The 25,008-nt window shown below is 50.5% G+C and overlaps 1 pseudogene; it reads right to left on the bottom strand.

Moving 5' to 3' along the window:
- The window catches only part of LOC123352277, a 154,320-nt pseudogene that overhangs the window by 50,191 nt on the left and 79,121 nt on the right, over positions 1 to 25,008 (bottom strand).

The raw sequence follows: 25,008 nt of genomic DNA, 5'->3' as shown, positions 1-25,008 counted from the left end.
GAGCGCCGGGCACCACAGGCCACAGCACCAGTGTAGGAGTAAGGGTGGGAATGGCAGCCAGTGATTTTAGTTTACCGTTTATTTATTGTGTGGTGTTATAAATAACTAACACGTTATGTCACATGGAATCACTGTGTGCTAAACAGAGAATCGATTGGCCGGTCTGTAGCGAGAATAATCATGTATTAGGGATCTACGTAAATAGGGCTGACAGGCAAGGCCTGTAGGCTGAGACCTGCAAGATTTTAACTTCGCTATTTTAGCCCTTGGAGCTAGGAAATGCTGACAGAAGTAAATGGCCGAGGAATAACCCGATGCCCTAAGATGATGGAAAAAGAGGTACCAAGTGGGAACAGGGTGAAAAATTAGCCGGAAGATTAATTTTAAATAAAAAAATTCTGGAAAGGCACCTCTGTTTCCAAATGTGCCTTAACCACAGGATACAGGTTGTGCGTCAATGCTAATGAGGTATAATCAGAATCACGTTATAAAAAGGGGGTGCCCAGAGCAGGAAAATTGAGCTCCCTGTGGGAAATTCCAGCAGGAACCATCCCTCTACTGATGATCAATCCATGAGAGACTCATCAGACCCTAATACTATTGTTCAGGATGTGAGTAGAACTAGAGGTGTAACTTTTGCACAGGTCTTTATAGAATTTCTCTGCGCTTGGGGCGTCATAACCTTAACTGTAACTTTAATAAAACTTGTAAAACCGACTAGACCTTGTGCTTGTGAGTGTCTGTGTGGTCACTACCCTTGGTCTGTGTGTGTTCCTAGAGACTGTACATTTGAAGCAAGTAGCAGAGGCGACTTTCACTCTGTTAAGCTTGAAACTGTCGCCACCAGAGCCGACCCCGCGGTGGTGAAATGCCACATTACAAACTGCACTTTACATAAAATAAAAGGCTGCACAATACACCACACACCAGGCCACCCTCACTTCTGCGCTGCTGCTGGCGGTGGCATGGCCTTCAGAGCTGGGCGCTCAGCCAGCAGCTGCTGCTGTGAGGCTGCCCTGCCAGTGCTGAATTTGTGCCAGGGCTGAGCTCTGGTGCCTCTTTCAATACAAATTAAGCACTAGAGGGAGGCACCAGGGTCTGGACGTGATGGTGGGGAGCCCGTGAGGGCCAGGGAGGATGGGTGGCCACCAAAATACAAGTTCACCCAGGGCACCATTTTCTCTAAGGCCAGCCCTGGAGCTGGGTGTGGGGGAGGGGCACATCCCCTAAGGCCGTGGTTCTCAGCTAGGGGTCCCTGGACCTCTGGGGGGCTGTGAGCAGGTTTCAGGGGGGCCTCCAAGCAGGGCCCGTGTCAGACTCGCTTGGGCCTAGGGCAGAAAGCCCAAACCTCCCTGCCTGGGGCTGAAGCCTGGGGCCATGAGCCCTGCCACCAGGGGCTGAAGCCAAAGCTTGAGCAATTAGCTTTGCGGGGGGGCCTGTCACATGGGGCCCCAGGCAACTGCCCTGGTTGCCGCCCCCTAACGCCAGCCCTGGCTTTTATATGCAGAGAACCAGGCACATGCAGGGCCGTGGAGTTTTTATAGCATGTTGGGAGCCTTAGAAAGAAAAAGGTTAAGAACCCCCCCAAGCCTCCCTGGTGGGTGCCCCTCACATCTCACAGCAGCCGCTGCTTAATCAGGTCAGGCTCCAGCCCTGGGATTCTGGCCCATTTTCCTAGCCCCACCTAAGGGGGTTGTTTCGTGTTCCACAAATTAGAGCATTTCCGCCCTCTAACCTCATGGGTCTGTTCCTAGAATGGAAGCCACATATTGAACAAGTCCCAACAGGTTTGCTGCCCCCTGGCCTCCTCCCATTCTCCACCCTGGGAATTTTTTGGCAAACTCCAACCCCCAAACCAGACTGCCCAAGCCTCCCTCCTCTGGTGCATTTGGTGTCCCTCTCCCTCCAGCAGGAACCCACCAGCAACGCCCCCAATAATCCCTACCTGAGCTGGCTCCACTGCAGCCATTTCCCTTCCCTGTCCCATGGGAGGATGGGACGAGCTGGAGCGAAACATGGACGACATCCTGCAGCCTGGCAGGGCGAGAAGGGCAGTTGTGGAGGTTTCAGAACAGGCTTTAGTTCATGTCACATCACGATTCCCCCAGGATCTTTCCCTGCAGAGACACAGCCTAGGTTCTGCCATGCTGGGAACATGCTCCAGCTCTTTATTGCAGGGGAGACCTGGCCCCTCCTGCCAGGCTAAGCCCACAGGGAGATTTTTCAGCCTCCCCAGTAATAAAGTCTCTGAACAAAATGCTGGAAAGGAGCAGAACCAAAGGGGATGGGCAGGCTCCATAGGGACACTGGCTCCTCCCTTCCCCTCCTGTGCGGCCATGTCCTGTCGCTGGCAGAGATCGGCCACCCCATCTCCCCCCCAGAGGCAGCCGTGTCTGCGGGCTCCCCCAGCCAGCACCTACTGACCCCCACCCACGCTGGGGGAGTGACACAGGGCAGCAAATTCCACCTACCCAAGGACAAATTGCTGCAGATGAACGGGCTGGGTTCACATCCCAAAGCTGAGGAGAATTTAAGAATTATAGAGAAAATAGGGAAAATGAGAGACTAGAGAGTCAATAATTTTAGGGAAAACGGGGGAATCTCCTTGGATTTTCTAGCCACATGTGGGGAGGGGAGAGAGAAGGGGAAGAACTAGAGAGAATTGTTCTCAGGTTTTGAGACAGAAAGAAACGGCACAAACAGGAAAAGGATGTCAGTGGCTCACCCCCGTGACCATAGGCGTGTGCAGCACATTTCATTAGGGTGCACACCCAGGGAGCCCCGCCCTAGCCCCACCCCATCCACTGCCTCCCACTTCCTGCCCCCTGGCTGCCCCCCTCAGAACCCCCAACCCCCCCTGCTCCTTGTCCCCTGACTTCCCCCTCCTGAGACCCCCCACTGTAACTGCCTCCCTAGGACCCTACCCCCTACCTGTCCCCCTGACCCTTATCCACACCCCCATCACCAGACAGACCCCCGGGACTCCCATGCCCCATCCAACCGCTCCCCGCCCCCTGACAGGACCCCCACAACTCCCGACCCATCCAACTCCCTCTGCTCCCTGCCTGCCCCAACCCCGCTCCACCCCCTGAACCCTCAACCCATCCAACCCCCCTGCTCCTTGTCCCCTGACCGCCCCCTCCAGAGACCCCCCCACCCACTAATCACCCCCCCCCAACTATCCAACCCCCCTCCCCACCTCCTGGCAGCTCTGTCTAGTGGCTGCTCCCACCCACACACTGAAAGTGACAGAGGAGGTTCCCTCTCCTTCGGGGGGAAGGTTGCCTAGTGGTTAAGGCACAGGACTCAGGCTCAGGTGTTCTGGGTTTGAGTCTCTGCTCTGCCACAGACTCCCTGCGTAGCCCTGGGAAAGTCACTTCACCTCATTGTGCCCTAGATCCCGCCTGCCCAATGGGGTCAACACTGACCCTGCCTCCTGGGCTAAATCCATCCATGGCTGGGTGATGGGGGGGAAATGGAGATACCAACCTGGGGAGATTGGGGCTGAATTTCTCCACAGCCGGAGAGGGGGAGCCAGCTCCACAGGGGGGATGGGAGCGAGAGGGGCTCAGCCCAGCTCCACACAGAGCGGGGGTCAGGGCTTCAGCCCTGCAACTTCTGCCACTAAGGTGGCTGGGGCTCCCGAGCCGGGGACTTCAGCCCCACAGTTTCTGCCAGGGTCCGGGGCTTCTCCTGCCTGCCCCAGGGTGGCTCCCCGCCCCCTCCATCCCCCGCAGTGCAGCTCCTGCAGGGCCCAGGGCTTCTCCTTCCCCCAAACCACCCAGCGTGGCTCCAGAGGCTAGGGACACCATTCCTTACCCATCCTGGCTAATATCCATTAATGGACTTAACCTCCATTAATTTATCTGCAAAAAGAACAAAGAGAACATGTGGCACCTTAGAGACTAACAAATGTATTTGAGCATAAGCTTTTGTGGGCTAAAACTCACTTCATCGGATGCATGCAGTTAAAATTCAGTAGGAAGATATATATACACACAGAGAACGTGAAAAAATGGGTGTTGCCATACACACTATAGGATAAAGGACAAAGGAAGCAAGAGACGAAGAGAAAAGAGGGATCAGACAGTGGATGGAGCAAGAGGTGAAACAAAAAGGACAAACCCTTATGTCCCCAGTGATTCTAAGGGACAAAATCACAGGTGCAGAATAAAATTCTGCCTCCTTAACCTCGTGTTTTCCATGCCTAGAATTCAACTGTCATCAGATGGATCAGACTGAACAGGTTTCAAACCTCCAGGAGGCTCTTACCTTCTAAGCAGGGACGGCTGTTTTCTAGTAAAATCACTAAAAGCGAAGGAGAAAACTCAAAAGAGGTTCCTCCTGGCGCTCACGTCCGTGAACCCAAATACTCTCTCAGTCCTCAAAGAGAGACCTGGAGAAGAAGACTTGCTGGAGCAAAGCCACAGGGGTTTCTGAGGTTTTCCTGGCCCCTCGCCCCTGTCCTGCCTGGCTGATGTCAGCATCTCTCTGTGAGGTCACCACCTCCCCACCACCTTGGATCAATAGGCTGAGGTCCTGCAAAAGGCCTTTGTGATGTCACTGCCACACCCCTCCCTTGCTGGGCTAATGTCCTGCCCCTGCCCAGGCACTTTGGAGGTTTGAGCTACTCCCTGTGGATCACCCCACTCAAGGAGCGTTCGTTCTAGGCAGCAAGCCGGCTAGACAGGGAAACATCAGACGCTGCTCCCAATGCTACACTCAGTTTTTCAGAAATGAGTCAACTTTATGGCCAGAAGAGACCGTTAGAGCATCTAATCTGACCCCCTGCATATCACAGGCCTCTTGTATGGCACAATAACTACTTTGGGGGCAAATACATTCCAGAAAGGCATTTAGTCTAGATGAAATGACATCAAGAGATGGAGAATCCACCACTTTCCTTGGTAGCTTGTTCCTGTGGTGAATCATCCTCGCTGTTGAATATTTGTGCCTTTGTTGTAATATGAATTTGTCTCTTTTCACCTTCCAGCCACTGGGTCTTGTTATGCCTTTCTCTGCTAGATTAAAGAACCCTTTAATACCCAATCTTTTCTCTCCATTAAGGCACTTCAAGACTTCAATGAAGTCACCTTTCAATCTTCTTTTGATCAGCTAAACAGGTTGATCTCTTTCAATAGCTCCCTGGAAGGCATTTTTCTTCAGCCCTCAGAACATTTGGTGGCTCTTTGCTGCCCCAACTCCAGTTTCACGACATCTTTTTCAAATGAAGACACCAAAACTGGAGGCTATTCCAGTATCAGTTTCACTGATGCTGTGTCACCTCCTGTGACGTTATTGACATAATCTGTAACTGTATAGATCACCATTGCGACAACTGTTCTATATTTGTAGCCAGTATTGTAGAAAGGTTGTCGTGTAAGGGGTCTATGGAGAGGTTCTGATTGGCTGATTATAATGATGCCATCTCTAGATGTGTTTCATTTTTGTAGTTGAAGTTATGAATATTGGCTCTCTGCCGGCTCACCCGCCCCCTCGCCACTGCCCACCCACTCGCCTCCTCAGCCCCCCTCCCTCACCTGCTATTGTGTCATACAGGAGGCCTGTGCAGGGGGTCCGATTAGATGCTCTAATGGTCTCTTCTGGCCGTAAAGTCGACTAATTTCTGAAAAACTGAGTGTAGCATTGGGAGCAGCGTCTGATGTTTTCCTGTCTAGCTGGCTTGCTGCCTAGAACGAACGCTCCTTGAGTGGGGTGATCCACAGGGAGTAGCTCAAACCTCCAAAGTGCCTGGGCAGGGGCAGGACATTAGGCCAGCAAGGGAGGGGTGTGGCAGTGACATCACAAAGGTTTTTTGCAGGACCTCAGCCTATTGGTGGGGAGCTGGTGACCTCACAGAGAGATGCTGACATCAGCCAGGCAGGACAGGGGTGAGGGGCCAGGGAAACCTCAGAGACCCCTGTGGCTTTGCTTCAGCAAGTTTCCTTCTCCAGGTCTCTCTTTGAGGACTGAGGGAGTATTCGGGTTCACGGACGTGAGCGCCAGGAGGAACCTCTTTCGAGTTTTCTCCTTCCCTTTTAGTGATTTTACTAGAAAACAGCCGTCCCTGTTTAGAAGGTAAGAGCTTCCTTGAGGTTTGAAACCTGTTCAGTCTGATCCATCTGGTGAGAGTTGAATTCTAGGCATGGAAAACACGAGCTTAAGGAGGCAGAATTTTATTCTGAATTTTATTTGATCCCCACCAATGACCTGGGCCATCCTTTGGGCTCTCTGGTGAGAACCCTAAGCCTCCCGTCCTCAGTCTCTACCCTGATTGGCTGAGCAGGGGGTTATTGACAGGGAGGAGACTCGGGTCCTTGTTGTTCTCTTTCAAGACCAAGGAAATAAGTTAGAACCAGTTCTGTGTTTGACGAATTTTGCTGCTTCTCTGCATTAATGGTCTCTGAGCAGTTCATGATTCTCTCTAACATTGCAGTTCTCCTCAAATACTTGCTGAATAATTCCTGTGCACTGTTGTTGGTCTGGAGCTCATCTGAGAGCATTTTATTCAGGTCATTCAATGTCTGAAATTCAAGATCCGATGGTTAGTTTGAAAATCAGGGCTCTTGGGTCCTATTCCCAACTCTGCCACTGACTGGCTGTGTGACCTCAGACAAGTCAATTCTCCTTTCTCAGCCTCAGCTTCTCCCTCTTTCAAGTAGGGATAATAATGATCTGCTCCTACCTACCTCACAGTGGGTGGAGGCAGGGCCGGCTCTAGGTTTTTTGCCGTCCCAAGCAAAAAAATTTTTGGCTTCACCCACCCAAGCCCTGGGCTCCCCACTGCACCTCCCTGCCACCCCAGCCCTGGGCTCTGCCCCCCACATACCCCATGCTGGCCCAGCTCTTGGCTCCGCCCTTTCCCCTTACTGCTCCCCCACCGACACCCCCCGCCACCCCAGCCCTGGGCTCTGCCCCTCCACCTGCACCCCCTGCCACCCCAGGAGGTGTGTGTGTGTGTGTGGGGGGGAAATTCCAGATCTTTCCACCTTATTCCAAATTCCTACTAAGGCGCCACTTTGGGGGAATGTGCTCAGTGGGGGAGCAGCAGCCCCCCCTGCCCCCCTAGCTACGCTCCTGCTTGTGGGGGACCCTGCAAGACCCAGAGCCTGGGGCAAATTGCCCCACTTTCCCCCGCCTCTGGGCGGCCCTGCTAGCAGTTCTTCTGGGAGCGCAGGGGAGGAATGACTCCCCCTTCTCTAGCTTCTCCCTGTGGGGCTCTGGGGAGCAGGGAGGGTTGTGTGATAAATTCCATCCAACTCCCCCTTTGATCCAAGCCGAGGGGCGTCTCAGCCTCCACGATCCCCTTGGCAGGGCCAAACAAGGGATGTTTTCCACTGCCCAGGAGACCCAGCCAGGGACTCAAGGCAGCCCCAGACTTTCCCTTTCTCCCTTCTGGGAAATCAAGTTCAAGTTCTACAAGGAGCTAAAGAAGCCTCAACCCCGCATCTGAATTAATGTCAGTTTCTCACTGCCTGACAGAAACAAATGTCATTTCAATCCCAGGTGAGTCCACATCAGTCATTCCTCAGCCCGATTCCTTCACCCTCCTGCCTTAGCTTAGGGCATTGCGCTACCCTGTGGGCATTTCATGTCCCTCCTCAGTTTCACACACAGACACAATTTCCTTTGCATGGATCCATGAACAGCAAAACCTCCCTGTGTCTATTGTCTGAGCCAGGGCATTCGATTCCACTGAAACCTTCTCTCCTGCAATGGCAATGGTCAGACAGAGGGAATGCGTCCACCTTCCCCCTGGCAGTGACATATTCACTCTCCTCTTCATGCTACTGCTGTTATTCCATGAGTCATCAAGGATGGAATAAAAAGCTGAGTTTACTCCAGGGTGAGGAAAGAAAGGAGCCACCAACTCCCCAAAAAATCTCAGTGCCCCAGAGAAAAGCTGCCCCTGTTATTGGAACTAATGATGTGCTGGAGATATGTTGGGAAAAGGGACTGTCTGAATTGCCAAGGCAGGAAACGAACAATCTATAGCAACATGATTAACCACAGACATACTCTAGCCATGCTCCAGCCAGTGGGGAAATGGGCAGGAATTCATAATGTCAACTATAAAAATGATACACATCTAGAAATAGCATAATTATAATCAGCCAATCAGAACCTCTCCATAGACCCCTTATGCTACAACCTTTCTACAATATTGGCTACAAATAGAACAGCGGTCGCAACGGTGATCTTTACGGTTACAGATTATGTCAATAACGTCACAGGAGGTGACACGGCATCAGTGAGACTGATACTGGAATAGCCTCCAGTTTTGGTGTCGTCCTTTGAAAAAGATGTTGTGAAATTGGAGCTGGGGCAGCAAAGAGCCACCAAATGTTCTGAGGGTTGGAGAAAAATGCCTTCTAGTGAGCTATTGAAAGAGCTCAACCTGTTTAGCTTATCAAAAGAAGATTGAAAGGTGACTTCATTAAAGTGTTGAAGTGCCTTAATGGAGAGAAAAGATTGGGCTCTTGAATCGAGCAGAGAAAGGCCTAACAAGACCCAATGGCTGGAAGGTGAAAAGAGACAAATTCATATTACAACTAAGGCACAAATATTCAACAGTCAGGATGATTCACCACAGGAACAAGCTACCAAGGAAAGTTGTGGATTCTCCATCTCCTGATGTCATTTCATGAAGACTAGATGCCTTTCTGGAATGTGTTTTCCCCCAAAAGTAGCTCTTGTGTCATACAGGAGGCCTGTGATATGCAGGGGGTCAGATTAGATGCTCTAATGGTCTCTTCTGGCCATAAAGTCGACTAATTTCTGAAAAACTGAGTGTAGCATTGGGAGCAGCGTCCGATGTTTCCCTGTCTAGCCGGCTTGCTGCCTAGAACGAACGCTCCTTGAGTGGGGTGATCCCCAGGAAGTAGCTCAAACCTCCAAAGTGCTTGGCCAGGGGCAGGACATTGGCCCAGCAAGGGAGGGGTGTGGCAGTGACATCACAAAGGCCTTTTGCAGGACCTCAGCCTATTGGTCCAAGGTGGTGGGGAGGTGGTGACCTCACAGAGAGATGCTGACATCAGCCAGGCAGGACAGGGGCGAGGGGCCAGGGAAACCTCAGAGACCCCTGTGGCTTTGCTGCAGCGAGTCTCCTTCTCCAGGTCTCTCTCTGAGGACTGAGGGAGTATTCGGGTTCACGGACGTGAGCGCCAGGAGGAACCTCTTTTGAGTTTTCTCCTTCCCTTTTAGTGATTTTACTAGAAAACAGCCGTCCCTGTTTAGAAGGTAAGAGCCTCCTCAAGGTCTGAAACCTGTTCAGTCTGATCCATTTGGTGACAGGTCACTTCCCTTCTCTATACCTCAGGCTCCTCCCCATTTATCCAATGGGAACAGGGACAATTCTCGAGCTCTGGGCAGTCATGAGCCTGAGTGAGATAAGGGGCGATAAAGCCCTCTGTGAAGGAGAAAGGGGAGTTTCACGGTGTTTTAGCACCAAGGAATTCTAAAGTTTGCTAAAATGTCTAGTCTGTGGAAACAAGAAATGGTCGGGGCCAAACTTTTTAACCATTGCCTTTTCTAAAGCCCATTCATGGATGTGAGTCTCTGTCTTTTCGGTACCTGGGGTTCTTTGCCAGCAGGAGAGAAGAGGTTCCTGCCTCCATTTTTGTGGCCTTAACAAACCAGGTGTTGTGCCCCAGTTCTCGTTTGAGATCCCTGAAAAAGAACATCTTCCCATCCATGAACAAGACAGGACCTATCTTTCAAAGGGGAACAAAGAGACCCCTGGGACTTACAGACTAGCTAGCCTCACTTCCACAGCTGGAGACATACTGGAATACATTCTTAAACAATCAGTTTGTCAGCAGCACCTACAGGATAATTTGGTTCTTAGGACGAGTGAGCATGGATTTGTCAAGAACAAGTCATCCCAAACCCAGCCTCTTTCCTTCTTTGGCAGGGTTCCGGGCCTAGTGGAGGTGGGTAAACAGTAGATGGGATCTATCTTGGGGTTACTAAGACTTTTGACACAGTCCCGCAGGACATTCTCACAAGCAAATGAGGGAAATGCGGTCTAGATGCAATCAGTGTCATGTGGGTGCAGAGCTGGTTGAAAGCCCAGACTCCAAGGGCCCTTCTCCATGGTTGGCTGCCCAACGGAGAGGGGGCACCTAGTGGGTCCGGCAGGGATCAGTCCGGGGTCCGGTGCTTTTCAATAGTTTCATGAATGATTTGGAAGATGGAGTGGAGAGCCTGCTTCTAAAATGTGCAAATGACACCAAGCACTTTGGAGCACAGGACTGGAATCCAAAACGCCCTTAATGAATTGGAGACTTGGTCTTCTTGAGCCAAACCCCATGGCTGGGCCCCTCTCTCTAGACTGGGCTGAAGTGAAACCCCAGAGCCAGACACTCCTCCTCCTGGGCAGTGCGCTCTGACCTTGAATGGTCAGATGCTGCTTAGCTCTGTCAGAGCAGCTTTGGCTGGGGGATTCTCCCAGCACTTTCCAATAGCCAGAAGGTACGAAATCCCCATTTGACTGCTGGGGACAGAGCCCTAGAGGGGGGAGCAACTTGCCCAGAGTCCCACCGGAAAAGGAAAACAACCAGCAGTGGAACCAATAGGGGTGTCAGGATCTTGGAGGCGCTGTCACCCCCACACTAGGGCGGTGTTATGCACCCCCTGCTGCTGGCCGAGTTTCTCCGTCCCTTGGCAATAAGACAGTCTAGAACCCCAAACAGGGTTATTGTATCTGCTACCCAAGATCCATAAACCTGGAAATCCTGGATGCCCCATCATCTCAGGCATTGGCACCCTGACAGCAGGATTGTCTGGCTATGTAGACGCTCCATCATCATTCCACACAAAGATGGACTACAAGCTGTCAGGAACAGTATCCCCGATAATGTCACAGCAAACCTGGAGGCTGAACTTTGTCACTTTGTCCTCACCCATAACTATTTCACATTTGGGGACAATGTATACCTTCAAGTCAGCGGAACTGCTATGGGTACTCACATGGCCCCACAGTGTGCCAACATTTTTATGGCTGACTTAGATCAACGCTTCCTCAGCTCTCGTCCCCTAATGCCCCTACTCTACTTGTGCTACACTGATGACATCTTCATCATCTGGTCCCATGGAAAAGAAAACCCTTGAGGAATTCCACCATGATTTCAACAATTTCCATCCCACCTACAACCTCTGCCTGGACCAGTCCACACAAAAGATCCACTTCCTGGACACTACTGTGCTAATAAGCGATGGTCACATAAACACCACCCTATACCGTAAACCTACTGACCACTATACTTACCTACATGTCTCCAGCTTTCACCCAGACCACATCACACAATCCATTGTCTACAGCCAAGCTCTAAGATACAACCGCATTTGCTCCAACCCCTCAGACAGAGACAAACACCTACAAGATCTCTATCAAGCGTTCTTACAACTACAGTACCCACCTGCTGAAGTGAAGAAGCAGATTGACAGAGCCAGAAGAGTACCCAGAAGTCACCTACTACAGGACAGGCCCAACAAAGAAAGTAACAGAACCCCACTAGCCGTCACCTTCAGCCCCCAACTAAAACCTCTCCAGTGCATCATCAAGGATCTACAACCCGTCCTGAAGGACAATCCCTCACTCTCACAGATCTTGGGAGACAGGCCAGTCCTTGCTTACTGACAGCCCCCCAACCTGAAGCAAATACTTACCAGCAACCACACAACAAAAACACTAACCCAGGAATTTATCCTTGCAACAAAGCCCATTGCCAACTCTGTCCACATATCTATTCGGGGGACACCATCATAGGACCTAATCACATCAGCCATGCCATCAGGGGCTCATTCACCTGCACATCTACCAATGTGATATATGCCATCATGTGCCAACAATGCCCCTCTGCCATGTACATTGGCCAAACCAGAGAGTCTCTACATAAAAGAATAAATGGACACAAATGAGACATCAAGAATTATAACATTCAAACACAGCCAGAAAACACTTCAATCTCCCTGGTCACTCGATTACAGACCTAAAAGTCGCAATATTACAACAAAAAACCTTCAACAACAGACTCCCACGAGAGATGCTGAATTGGAATTAATTTGCAAACTGGACACCATTAAATTAGGCTTGAATAAAGACTGGGAGTGGGTGGGTCATTACACAAAGTAAAACTATTTCCCCATGTTTATTCGTCCCCCTACTGTTACTCACACCTTCTTGTCAACTGTTGGAAATGGACCATCCTGATTGTCACTACAAGTTTTTTTCTCCTGCTGATAATAGCTCACCTTAACTGCTCACTCTCATTATAGTGTGGATGGCAACACCCATTTTTTCATGTTCTCTGTGTATATATATATATATCTTCCTGCTGTATTTTCCACTGTATGCATCTGATAAAGTGGATTTTAGCCCACGAAAGCTTATGCTCAAATAAGTTTGTTAGTCTCTAAGGTGCCACAAGTACTCCTCATTATTTTTGCAGATAAATTCATAGAGGTGAAGTCCATTAATGGCTATTAGGCAGCCTGGGTAAGGAATGGTATCCCTAGCCTCTGTTTCTCAGAGGATGGAGATGGATGGCAGGAGAGAGATCACTTGATCATTACCTGTTAGGTTCAGTCCCTCTGGGGCACCTGGCATTGGCCACTGTTGGCAGATGGGATATGGGGTTGGATGGACCTTTGGTCTGATCCAGTCTGGCCATTCTTCTGTTTTTATGAAGGGAGGGGCAGAGCCTTGCAACACACTTTCTGTAGTGTAGTGGTTATCATATTTGCCTAACACGCAAAAGGTCCCTGGTTCAAAACCAGGCAGAAACATGATGGCTTAATTTATCCCAGCTCCTAGTGGCCTGTCCCTGCTGTTGTAGGAGCAGCAGTGATTTCTATGCTCAATAGGTCTGTTATACTTCCCCCATTCCCATTTTTGTCTCCTCTCCCTCTCTGAATGCCTGTGAAGTGGCTTTCCCCCTCCCCCTCCCGCTCCCTCCTGCAATGCTTGTGGGATGAAGGGGCTGGTTGAACAGCAGGAAGATCAGAAGAGCTCCTAGATAGACAAGGTGTCTGGGACTCTCATTAGGCAGCGATCACACACCCAGAGCATGGACACTGCCCAAGGTGGAGTGTGACCCACCAGATGCAGCCAAGTCACCTCTAGTCACAGGCCATGAGGAGCAGGTCCTTAAAAGGGGAAGGGGCCCTGTGCTCAGGAGTCACTCACAAGCTTGTACCTCCAGTGAATGCCCTTCTCCCCGACCGCCTGGCCAGTGGTTCGCTGCATTGCAGTTCATTGTGCCTCAGGAAGACTTACCTTCATCGCACTGTCCATCACGGCGCTGTGGGACACTTACCTGGCAGAATCCTGTGCCTGCCTCTTGGCTTCCCAGGGATGGCTACTTGCAGCCCAGGAGAAGAAGGATGGTTCTGATGAAAGGAAGACAAGCAGAGCTCTGGGAGGAAATTTGGGTGTGGGCTCTGCGCTGGGGGTGGGGGTGGGGGTGGGGTGCAGGAGGGGTGATGCAGCTCCCAAAGTGACCGGTACACACAACCCTCTGGCAGCAGCTCCTACATGAGTGGGGCCAGGGGATCTCCATGTGCTGCTGTCTGCAGGTGCTGCCCCCAGAGCTCCCATTGGCTACAGTTCCTAGCCAATGGGAGCTGCAGAGTTGGTGCTCGGGGCAGGGGCAGCACGTGGAGACACTCCTCCCACCCCAGGGGATGCTGGGACATGCCGGCCACTTCTGGGAGCGGCACGGAGGGACAGAGGCAGAGTGGGCAGGGAGCCACCTTAGTGCTGCTGGCACATCTCTGCACACGCATTGGGGAGGGGAGCAGAGGGCCTCCATGTGCTGCCTGGGGTAGGGGCAGAGCATGGAGCTGCCTCCCCTCCCGGGTCTATTACAGGAGTGGGTGGGTGGGGTCTTTTGGCCTGCAAGGTGCAGCAGGTCGGACTAGATGATCACACTGGTCCCTTCTGAACTTAAAGGCTCTGAGTCTAAAAGGGAGAGGGAAGTAAAGGAATTTAAAAAAAAAAGATAAACCAAGCATTGTAACACCAGGATGACTCCAACTGCTCATTATATAGTCCCACCCCTTTCTTCCTCCACTGGGTGTTTAATGACCTGTTGGGATTTGGGACACTGATTCTCTCATTCTATTGATAAACTGATACAATGTGACTGAAATTAAACCAATTCACAGTGGAGGAATCATCACATCATTGCATTGGCTGTGAATCGAACCCCGGTCGACTGCTTAGAAGGCAGCTATGCTCACCACTATACCACCAATGCAGCTGGTGAAAGTCTCTGATTTTTCACACTTGGTGTCTGGTCACCTTACTTCTCAGCATGAGGCCAATGTCTCTGTGGTCTCTGCCGTTCGTGGTGGGGAGTTTCCCCACTGATAACAGTTCTTGCTGGGTCGGGGAGGGGAGAGAGAAGAGGCGTTTATTCTGTTTCATTCCTCTCCATTTTCTGTTCCTCCCCGTCCCTTCCAGGGTCCTACCTTCCATTTCAGACTGTGCAGTGACACCCTCCCCGCACCTAGGACTCTCGAGCCTCTGGAGCAGCACGATCCCATGAGATCCTCAGTGACCAAGGGTCTTTTCCAACTTCCAGGAGACCCAGCTTGAGTCTAAAGGAAGCTCTGTTCCTTCCTGGGGATCCTCTCTCCCTTCATGGAGATCAAGGTCATGAAGCCTCTGCCTTGCCTCCTGGGTCTGAATTAATGTCCCATTTCCCACTATCTGCTCGAAAGAAACAAATGTTTCTAACCCAGGTGAGCGGCGTTAATTCAGCTGGAATCCTTCACCCACATTCCTTAGGAGATACAGACTCTCTGTGACACAGACTGACTGGGGTTCATCTCTGCATGTCCCCAGTGGGGAAGGAAAGACACTGAGGGCGAAGGAAGAAGATGGACAGAAGGAGTCAAATGGGGCTAGACCAGAATAGGACATTTTCTGCCTGTTAAAATGTACTAGACTCTAATTGCTTAAAACAAAAACCCACCAGCTTCTGTTTGAACCATCAGCTTTTCACAGAGCAGCCAAAGCGGTGAAGCACAGACACACGTAAACACCTACAGCCCAAGTTTGTCTAAGAAGCACCTATAGTGGCTCATGCAGGGGGAAATACAGCTGTGGGTGTGAGTTCAGGCCTCACCCAGAGCGTTGGTTTTCATTAGCCACGGAGCTTCCCCCACTTGCTTTGCCCAATTCACATGGAAAGTGCCATAGGAGGGTGATGAGAGTAAATTCTAAACTCTGAAATGCGGCGGTTGGCCCAGAGATTGGGATAAGGGGTTTGAAGAGAAAAAGCTCTAAGAGTATAAAACCAGACAGTCTCCAGGGGCAGGTCCGATACAATGCCTCAACAGGGAGCCATTCGGGGGAGGGGGTTTCACTTCCTCTGTTCAATGTCCTGAGAGGTATTTTAAGGTGAAGATAACACCATGGCTAACAGGTGACTGGCATGTCCTGGGTTAAAGAAAGGGACCTGGGTTAATAGTCGGAAGATTTGCGTTACCGTCACTGTCTGACTCCCCTTCAGTGCGGAGCAGGTGTGTATGTTGCTGGGTGAAACGCAGAGACTCCTGGAGAGCAGGGGCAGCTGTTTCCATGGCAGAGAGCCTGGCACTTAGGAGACTTTCTACACTTGTTGTTTTGAAGCAATTCAGTAAAATAACAGAGGAGCTACAATGTCTGGTACAAAATTTCAGCCGCCCCTGGTGCAAAAATGCTATTTTAGGATCTACATTGGAGGCTCCCGGCACTAGGACACCTGACCAGAGAGCTCAGTGGGGGCATAACAGCTGCTGACTCTGAGGGTCCCGGGCTAAATCCACTTGCAGGGGGAAGTGTTTTGATTTATTTGATGGATAATGAGCACCAGCTACCAGGGGAGAAGCCCTGAGAGTCGCTGCCACCCCAGCTGCTGCTAGGGCAGGGGGGAGCCTCAGGAGGCCAGCTGCTGCTCTGGCCCAGGGGCGGCTCTAGGCACCAGCAAAACAAGCTGGTGCCTAGGGCGGCAAAATCTAGGGGGCGTCCCCTGCTGCCGGGGGGGGCGTCAGGCTGGGCCGGCGAGGTCCACCGGAGCCCCGGGACGACTGGACCTGCCGCAGGCATGACTGCGGAGGGGGCGCTCGTCCCGCGGCTCGGCTGGACCTCCCGCAGGCATGACTGCGGCAGCTCAAGCGGAGCCGCCGGACCCGCGAGCCGTCCGCAGCCGCGGGAGGTCCAGCCGAGCCACGTGGGACCAGCGGTCCCTCTGCAGTCATGCCCACGGGAGGTCCGCTGCTCCCGCGGCTCCGGGGCGCCTCCCGCGCATGACTGCTTGGGGCGGTCAAAAAGCTAGAGCCGCCCCTGCTCTGGCCACCCCAGAAGTGCTGCCAGAGGCCACCAAGCTGTGGCTGCTCCTGCTGCCCTCGGGACCACTGGTCAAGTGGTCCCCAGGGCCAGCCGCATTGGCCACTGCTTGGGCGGTCCCTGGAGCCAGTTGATTGAGTGGCCCTGGAGTCAGCCACTGTGGCCACTGCAGAAGTCACAGAGGTTGCAGGAAGTCACAGAATCCGTCACTTCCACCACCTCCGTGACAGACACGGAGACAAACCCCTCCCTGCTGTGACTGCAGTTCCTGGAAGGAAAGAGAAGAACAGAAAGTGACGAGAGAAAGAAAAAGAGAGACTCCCTGACACCTCTCTCCCTGCTGCCTCCCCCCTTGTATTCTGTAACCCCATCTCACTGGGTTCCCTGTGCTGGTGCCATGGGGGTGACACTAGAGTTCTGGGGATTTGGGGGGCTCTTCATTTCTCAACATTTCACACAAATTTGTCTTTGGGCTGAAATTTCTCCTGTTAGGCCTCTCAGTCAGAGCTGTACCCCACCCTGTTTGCGGTGGGGGGGGGGAGAGGGGAAGAGGGGAGATGTAAATTGCAGAGCAGGCAGAGAAGTCGCCCATAAAGGGTCATATTGATCTGGTGACTGGTTCTGACCGGGGTCACATGTCCTCTGACACAGGCTCATGTGCAGAACATGGGAGCTCTGGCTTGTCCTAAATGCTGTAGACTGTGAGTTCCTGGAAAGGGCAGGGGAGAGGGAGCAAGAGGAGAAAGGCAGAGACATTGGAGATGAGGAATTGGGGGAAGAAGAAGGAGAGAACAGAGAGACAATAAATGATTGAAGCAGAACAGGTGTCCCAACTCCATCTTGCTCATCACAGGTGTTCAGAGAGACAGGTAGTTTTCCAGTGTGAAGTCTGAACTTTGATTCTAACAATGTGCATTGAAATATCAAGGGGATCTCCACATACCTGATCTCTTCCCTCTCCCCTTTTTTAGTATTAATTTTTATTTTGATGTGTTTGGCTTAACCGTGATCGTCTCTTTCCCCACCTGTATTGCAATTTGGGGTTTATGTTTATTTTGCCTCCCTGTTGTTCATGTCATTATAATTGTAACAGCAAAGGAATCTGCAGGAGCAAAAACTGACTCAAAACTTCATTTCCCCATCATGCTGGAACATCCTACAAACAGCTCATGCAGCTGGAATCATAACACGCAAGGCCAGTGGATGGGAGATGCAGGTTTCCAAGTGTTCTGTCTTTCTCAGATGACATATTCCAGCCCCTTGTGTGCCTCCATCCTGTATGACCTGCTGGACTTTGACACATTTATTGTCTCATAAGGTAATAATAATTGGAGATATACCAATCTCCTAGAACTGGAAGGGACCTTGAAAGGTCATGGAATCCAGCCCCCTGCCTTCACTAGCAGGATCATTCTATTGATAATGTGATTGTAACACAACGTGACTGAAATTAAACCACTTCCCAATGAGGAAACAACAGAAGAGAAAAGCCATTAGTGCATTGGCTGGGAATCAAACCCAGATGAATTGCTTAGAAGACACCTACGCACACCACTATACCACCAATGCATCTGGCAGGAGTAGCTTTCCTGCAAGCTCTGTGCGCTGGCAAAGGGGGTGACATGACCATGGAGTTAATGAACAGGGTGGATGGGCTGGAAGCTGCCTGACAGCTGGGAGCAGAGTTAGGATCCCAGAGTGACTGAAAGGGGGCAATGGTGAAAACAGATCTCATTGGGAGCTGGCCCCACACCCGCCCCGCCCCTAGGAGAGGGGAACTGAAGCTCAACTTCAATCACAGAAAAATCTTCCCTGAGAAGGAAGGGGACAGCTTGTTTTAAAGACCAGGTTTGTGTTTGTTCCTGCTACATACGGAGGGGCTGGGTAGTGCTGATTCCAGCCCCCAGACTCTGGGAGGATAAGGAACAAATTCAGGCTGCCAGTGACCTGCAGGAGGGAGATGATCTTTTGACAGTGACGGACGCCTCGTCCTAAAGGCCTTTGTCTGCTCCCTTCCAGTGACTGTTTGGCACAGGAATGCAGCCCCCACTCCTGGGTCTCTCCTGGGGAAATAATGTTTCTGTGCAAAACACCAAAGCTTTTAACAGAAAAGGAAATGGCCACACGATGGGACTAGGACATAAGGAATGAAACACAAGATCCTTCTCTCCTGTGCATTGACTTTTAACCTTGTTTGTGGTGGTGGTGTATCCATGTTGGTCCCAGGGGTCCTCTGGGGTGCTGGGCATTGGCCACTTTCGGGAGAGTGGGCTAGATGAACTGGTCTGACTCAGTGTGGCTGTTCTTATGTTCTAACTGCTGGTTATGGAAGAGACGACCTTCCAGGCTACACAGAACTGAAGAAGTGTGTGGGGTTATCTCCACAGCTTGTCTCTTTCACCAACAGAGGTTGGTCCTCTGCAAGATCTTACCCTCACCTGCCTTGTCTCTCTTGGACTCTGAAAAGTGCTTTCTCTCCACTCCCCTTGGAGAGAAGTTAAGTTTCCCTTTGGGCAACTATCAGGCTGAAGCAATTGTATTGACTGTGACACTAGAATTGAAGATTTCATATTATAAATAAATGAGTCTAAACCTGAGGTTCTGGTTTTCACATTGGTTTTTCTAACTCCGTTCCCAATTCTCTTCTAGAAAGGCCTCCAGGACGCCTGCCCAGCCCAGCAAAAGTGGCCAGGAGAAAGCCCACACTGCTGCTCTTTCAGGTACTTGAAGGCTGCTATAAAATCCCCCCTCACTCCGTCAGTCCCCAGTCTGTGGAGTGCCTGGGATTCTTCCATCCTAAGTGCAGGACTCTGCACTTCTCCTTGTTGAACCTCCTCAGATTTCTTTTGGCCCAATCCTCCAATTTGTCTAGGTCACTGTGGACCCAAACCCTGTCCTCCAGCGCTTGGATTCTTTACATGCTTTCACAGAGCAAAGAGCACATGTTCCATGATTTCATAGGGCAGAGTTTTGTGCTATCGGGAGCTTTCCCTGTGCGAATTTGACAGGTGGATCAACATAGAGACACATTGTGACCCTTCTCAGGGTGCTGAGGACTGTGAGTCTCCTTGTTGCCACCTGCCACAAGGAAGAGGGACTTTTGCATTTGGCAGCTGGATGTTAGTGACCAAACTCACCAGCCTGCTGGAACTCAAGGACCCTCCTCTGAGCTACAGCAGCCACCTTAACCCTTGAGTTCCTTCAATGTGTCCCCCTCTGGGGACCAGCCCGGATCACCAGATACTTGGTGAAATCCCAGATCCTCTCTTCCCCAAGTATCCCAGGTTACTAGTTTTACTGTGGACCATTGCTACTGTATTTCACACAACACCTGAGTCCAGTTATCGAACAAGCAAAAAATTTATTTAACAACGGATAGAGATTTAAACAAACCAACGTGAGTGATGGAAACCAACTGTTACCAACTAAACAAAGGCAGAAAATGATAGAATAGAAAGGCCAGCACAAAAAACAGAGAGAGGAACAATAAGATACTAAAAGGACAATGGTTGGAACTCTCCATTTCTCTCCGTCTTTGGATTGATGGGTACTAGAGCTGTAGCAACAGTTGAGGAACCAGGGTAAATTAAATCTAAGGTTTGAGCTGCTAGTGAAGCATTTCCCACACTCACGGCATTCATAGGGCCTCTCTCCTCTGTGAATTGTTTGATGCCTAATAAGGTGTGAACTGCGATTGAAGGTTTTCCCACACTCACGGCATTCATAGGGCCTTTCCCCTGTGTGGATTCTCTGATGTTTAGAAAGGTCTGAACTTCTAGTGAAGCTTTTCCCACACTCACTGCATTCAAAGGGCCTGTCCCCTGTGTGGATTACCTGATGTACAGAAAGGGCTGAGCTGTGAGAGAAGGTTTTTCCACACTCCCTGCATGTATTTTTTCTCTTTCGCCTGAGGATATCCTGCTGTGTTGTGGTTTCCATGAGGACCTTCTGAGTTCCCCAACAGGAAATAAATGTATCCACTTTCTCCCCTGGCTGGTTTCCTTGATCTGTTTTTCGTCTGTGCTGAATCTCCCAGGATTTTCCCTGCTCATGACTCCTGGACACATTCCTTTTCCATCTTTGAGATAATGTTCTGTTTTTACCCACTGGCTCAACATTTTCAGGCTGAGAATTCTGCTCCTCTTTCTCACATGCCATTGCATCACCTGCTGTGACAGAGACAGAAACCTCAAACAGGGATGGAAAGGGGAAGAGCAAACCAAAACAAGTGCTGAAGACAGGTCAAATAAAAATCAGGAGCTGAACTCCCCCAAACTCTTCCCCCAAATAGGAGAGAGGAGGGGGATGAATTCAGCCTTCACATCCCATCCAAATACGCAGGGGGAAGGGAGGAAGCTACTGCCTGGTGTCTGCTAGGATCTATAGGAAGCCATGAGCTATATTTACCCTGAGGATATGACCCCTGCAAGGGACAATAATGAACTGAGAGACCTCCCCAAGGGCTTTGTTGGGCATCCCAGATGTTTCCTTCAGGCACTTACAGATTCTGAGGTGGTTTAATGTTTCCTCACCTGTGCAGGGAGATCTCAGGATCTCTCTTTCCTCTGAACCCTGGAGGTCTGGGACCCATGGCTCTTCCCCTTGTTCCAGCTGGGAGATCACATCACGCTGGAAAACTAGAAACCCTGCTCAGATGAAAGAAAACAAAGGAGTTCAGTTGATTTCATAAGACTTGGTCATAAAAAAACATTCTATTCATTTAACTTCAGTGTTTAGTGTGACCTGGTGGGCCAGGGGCAGTTCTCACTGAAAATGCCAAGATCAGGGCAGGCTGAAAAAGGGAGAGCAGATGCTCCCAAAACTGCTGGTTAACACTGAAGTTAAACTCACCGACCAGTCACAAACTGTGCTTCTGATCCCCCACACGGGTTATCGAGAAGCTGAAAAAAGAAATCACACGGCCCCCTTTATTCCATCCCAGTTCTCTGGCTCCTAATCAGCAGCGAGGTCCAGTACAGTGAGAGGTTATTTAAAAACTCTGCTCACATAAAAAAGTGTTCCTCTGACCCCAAAGGGTCAGCCACATCACCAGGTCAGTATAGGTTTGGATATTATCCAAAATTCCATCCTTCCAGCCAATCCTTTAACATCTAAACTAAAGGTTTAAATGAAAGAAAGACAGAAAGAAGTTAAATGGGAACGCAGTCAGATACATTCCAAAATGGATATATCAGGTTCTTAGCAATATTGGTGAGTTGCTGGCTTGAAAGTCTGTCTGGAACACATCCACAGTTTGGATGGGTCATTCAGTCCTTTGTTCAAGGCTTCAGTTTGTAGAGAAGTTGCTCCAGAGGTAGGAAGGGGGATTGAAGACAAAATGGAGATGATGCAGCTGCCCTTTATATTCCTTTTGCCATGTGGCCTGTACTTCCTGTGTTCCAAACACAAGATTCACAGCACGTGGCATGGAAAAGCCTTGAAGTTCTCAGTAGACAGGCATACCCCGGCATGTCTTGCTGACTCAATAGGTGTATCCCCTTGGTCCTTTCCATGGGCTCATTGTACAGATGATGACCCTGAATGGGCCATCAAACAGGCTAGGCAGTGTTGATCCCAATATGTCTGGGGGTGTCACCCAGAAACACTGCACAAGTCTGGAAATACAGATATACCCTACATATCTATAACTCACAATACAAAGGTGATACAAACATAGAAATAATATTATCATACTTGGCAAATCATAACATTTTTACTGACACCTTACATGGCATATCTAGCATGATTCATTGCAATTTTATCAGATTATATTATTATTTTATTATTAATACCAAAGTGTCTCACAATTCCATACAGTGTCACACTTGGTAAACCAGTGAATTCCCAGGGCCAGTTCCCCAGGGCCTTGAAGATGCCGAACACTACGCTTAAAAGGGATTGAAATACCCACATATCTGCTAGGAACACACACACAGACACTGTGTCAGTCTATACCCCTGTGTTCACTCTTCTAGAAAATTATGATCAATTTTGTACACAGTATGGCTTGTGAGGTATCATTTGAAAACGCATAATCTACTGAATATTATCCTTCTGTTAAAATGTGTAGTAACACTGTATGTAAAGTTATGAGATTTTACAGTATGAGATTACTGAAAATGTTACAATTCTGGGGAACACCCACAGAGCAGTTCCTCAGAGACAGCAAGGCAAACAGCTGGTCAAACAGCCATTCTCCTGTAGGGGGAAGGTGTGAAGAAGACATTTACATTCCATCACAGGGACCTCTTGAAGCTGTTGTGGAAAACAACCACACGACTGATTTTGAATCAGCTCAGCCTGAGGCTCTTTTCTTAGTTAAAAGTGCGCAGGGGGCGACAGCTATTGGAATACTGTCCCCTGAGCTAAAAATCACACGAGCCTTTTAAAGCTTAAAACCCCAAACAACGACACATATGTTGCACGTTAATTACCTTATTTGGAATATATTGCAAAATATGATGCAAGCAATGTTGGAAATAATTAAGAAAGGGATAGATACGACAGAATATATCATATATCATATTTGTAAAAACAGCAAATAAATCCATGATAGACCCACATCTTGAATACTGCATGAAGATGTTGTCGCCCCATCTCAAAAAAAGATATATTGGAATTGGAAAAGGTTCAGAAAAGGGCAACAAAAATGATTAGGGGTATGGAACAGTTATGCCAGACCTAACCCCCAGTTTCACTTGAGCAAACAGGAGCTATTTGACACTGTGTGATACGGCTCCTGTGCTCTGTTCCCAAAGTGTTCTGCAGCAGGGGAGGGTCTCTGGTAGTGTGTGTGTGTCACTGGCATATTGGGGTGATGCTGAAACAGGACAGAGAAGAGGTGGCATCATGGGGCTGGCATGAACCTTTTCTCTTCATTTCCCCTACCAAAAACCGAGGGGACAGGAACCCTTACCCAGCGAGGTCACAGTCTCATAGTTCTCCTGCATGACGTCCCAGTAGAGGGCTCTCTGAGCGGGGTCCAGCAGAGCCCACTCTTCCCTGGTGAAATGCACAGCCACCTCCTCGAAGGTCACCAGCCCCTGAAAGAGCGAGAGTCCAACACTCAGTACCTGCTGCCCCACTCACAGCCCCACTATTTGTGGCAGAGAGGAGCCAATCAAATGGAAGCTCTGGGTGGATCCCACTCAACAGAGTCCAACCCCCACCCCGCTCAGCGTATCCAGCAAATACCAGGGTGAGGGGACGAAGAGAGAGCCCCTTGTCTCTCCCAGCAGATCCATCACACACCTACTGGCCACCGACTGATACAGGAGATGGAGCCCCTAGCAGGGTCCAGGGAGAGCTCCCTGGTAGGAAGCCCAATAGCCTCCTCCTTGTGAGAAGCGGGATATGAAGGGAGAGGCAGCTCCAATAAGCCTGACTCATGGGTGCCCCCTTCATATCTCACAGCAGCCGCTGGTTAGTGAGCTCAGGCTCCAGCACTGGGAGTCTGGTCAGTTTGACTAGCTCCATGGAGGTGGGCTATTTTCTTTCTTCACAGATTAGGGCATTTCCACCTCACAACCTCCTGGGTCTGTTCCTAGAATCTAGGCCACTTATTAAATAACTCCCAGCAGGTTTGCTACACCCTGGCCTCCTCCTTTCCCCACGCTGTGAATTTCCTGCCCTGCACCAACCTCCAAACCAGACTGTGCAAACCTTCCCATCTCCGGTGTATTTGCTCTCCCTCTCCTCCAGCAGGAACCCACCAGCAACCCCCCGATAATCTCTACCTGAGTTGGCTCCACTGCAGCCATTTCTCTTCCCTGTCCCATGGCAGGCTGGGATGAGCTGGAGCAAGACATGGACGTCATTCTGCAGCCTGTCTGGGGGAGAAGGGCAGTTGTGGGCGTCTCACAACCGGTTTTAGTTCATTTCACATCAGAATTCCCCCAGGCCCTTTCCCTGCAGACAGACACCCTAGATTCTGCCATGCTGGGAAATGCTCAATCTGTTTATTACAATGTAGATCTGGCCCCTCCTGCCAGGCTAAGCCCAGACACATTTTTAACTTCCCTTCTCCCTCCCCTCACCCCGTAACAAAGTCTCTGAACACAAGGCTAGAAAAGAGCAGAACCAAAGGAGTCACTGTGGGGGATTCCCTCAGACACTGACCCCACGGCAGCCACACCCCAGCAGGGGGAATATGGAGTCAGGAACTGGCTTTTCCTCTGTCTGATCCTTGTTTTGTTCACTGGAAAGTGGTTCTGCCCAGGGACGCAGCAATACATGTGTCTGGGTGGACTAGAGAGCTGGAAATCTCTCCCCCCTCATTTCTACCACTGCCCCTTTCAGTCTCTCCTTCCCCTGTCCTCTCTCCCTGCCCCTCTGGCTGGGACAGTCCCATTCCTGGGGGCTTTGCTCTCACAGGGCTGGATTTTCTCCTGGCAATTGCTACTGGGAGGAGAAATGAGGAGGGGCTGTTTGTGCAGAGTCACTTTCTTGCCAGACCCCAGGACTTTCCCTGAGGTCTGTCAGTTACCTGGAGACTCTGGCTCAGAATTTAGTATTAACAGGGCCCAGGGCTGCCCTAGGGGGCTAGGACCAGCTGGAGAAAGTCATCCCCTGGGCCAGGCAGAGAAGCAGCTTTAATTAAGGTCACATCCCAGCACAGAACCCCGCTGGGGGAGCAGCAGCTGCTAAGCCTGGTCTCCCAGATCACAATGGAG

The sequence above is a fragment of the Mauremys mutica genome, chromosome 18 (genome assembly GCF_020497125.1).
Source record: "Mauremys mutica isolate MM-2020 ecotype Southern chromosome 18, ASM2049712v1, whole genome shotgun sequence".
NCBI lineage: Eukaryota > Metazoa > Chordata > Testudines > Geoemydidae > Mauremys > Mauremys mutica.
Note: the sequence above shows the minus strand (reverse complement) of the source record. Positions and strands in the feature narration are given on the sequence as shown.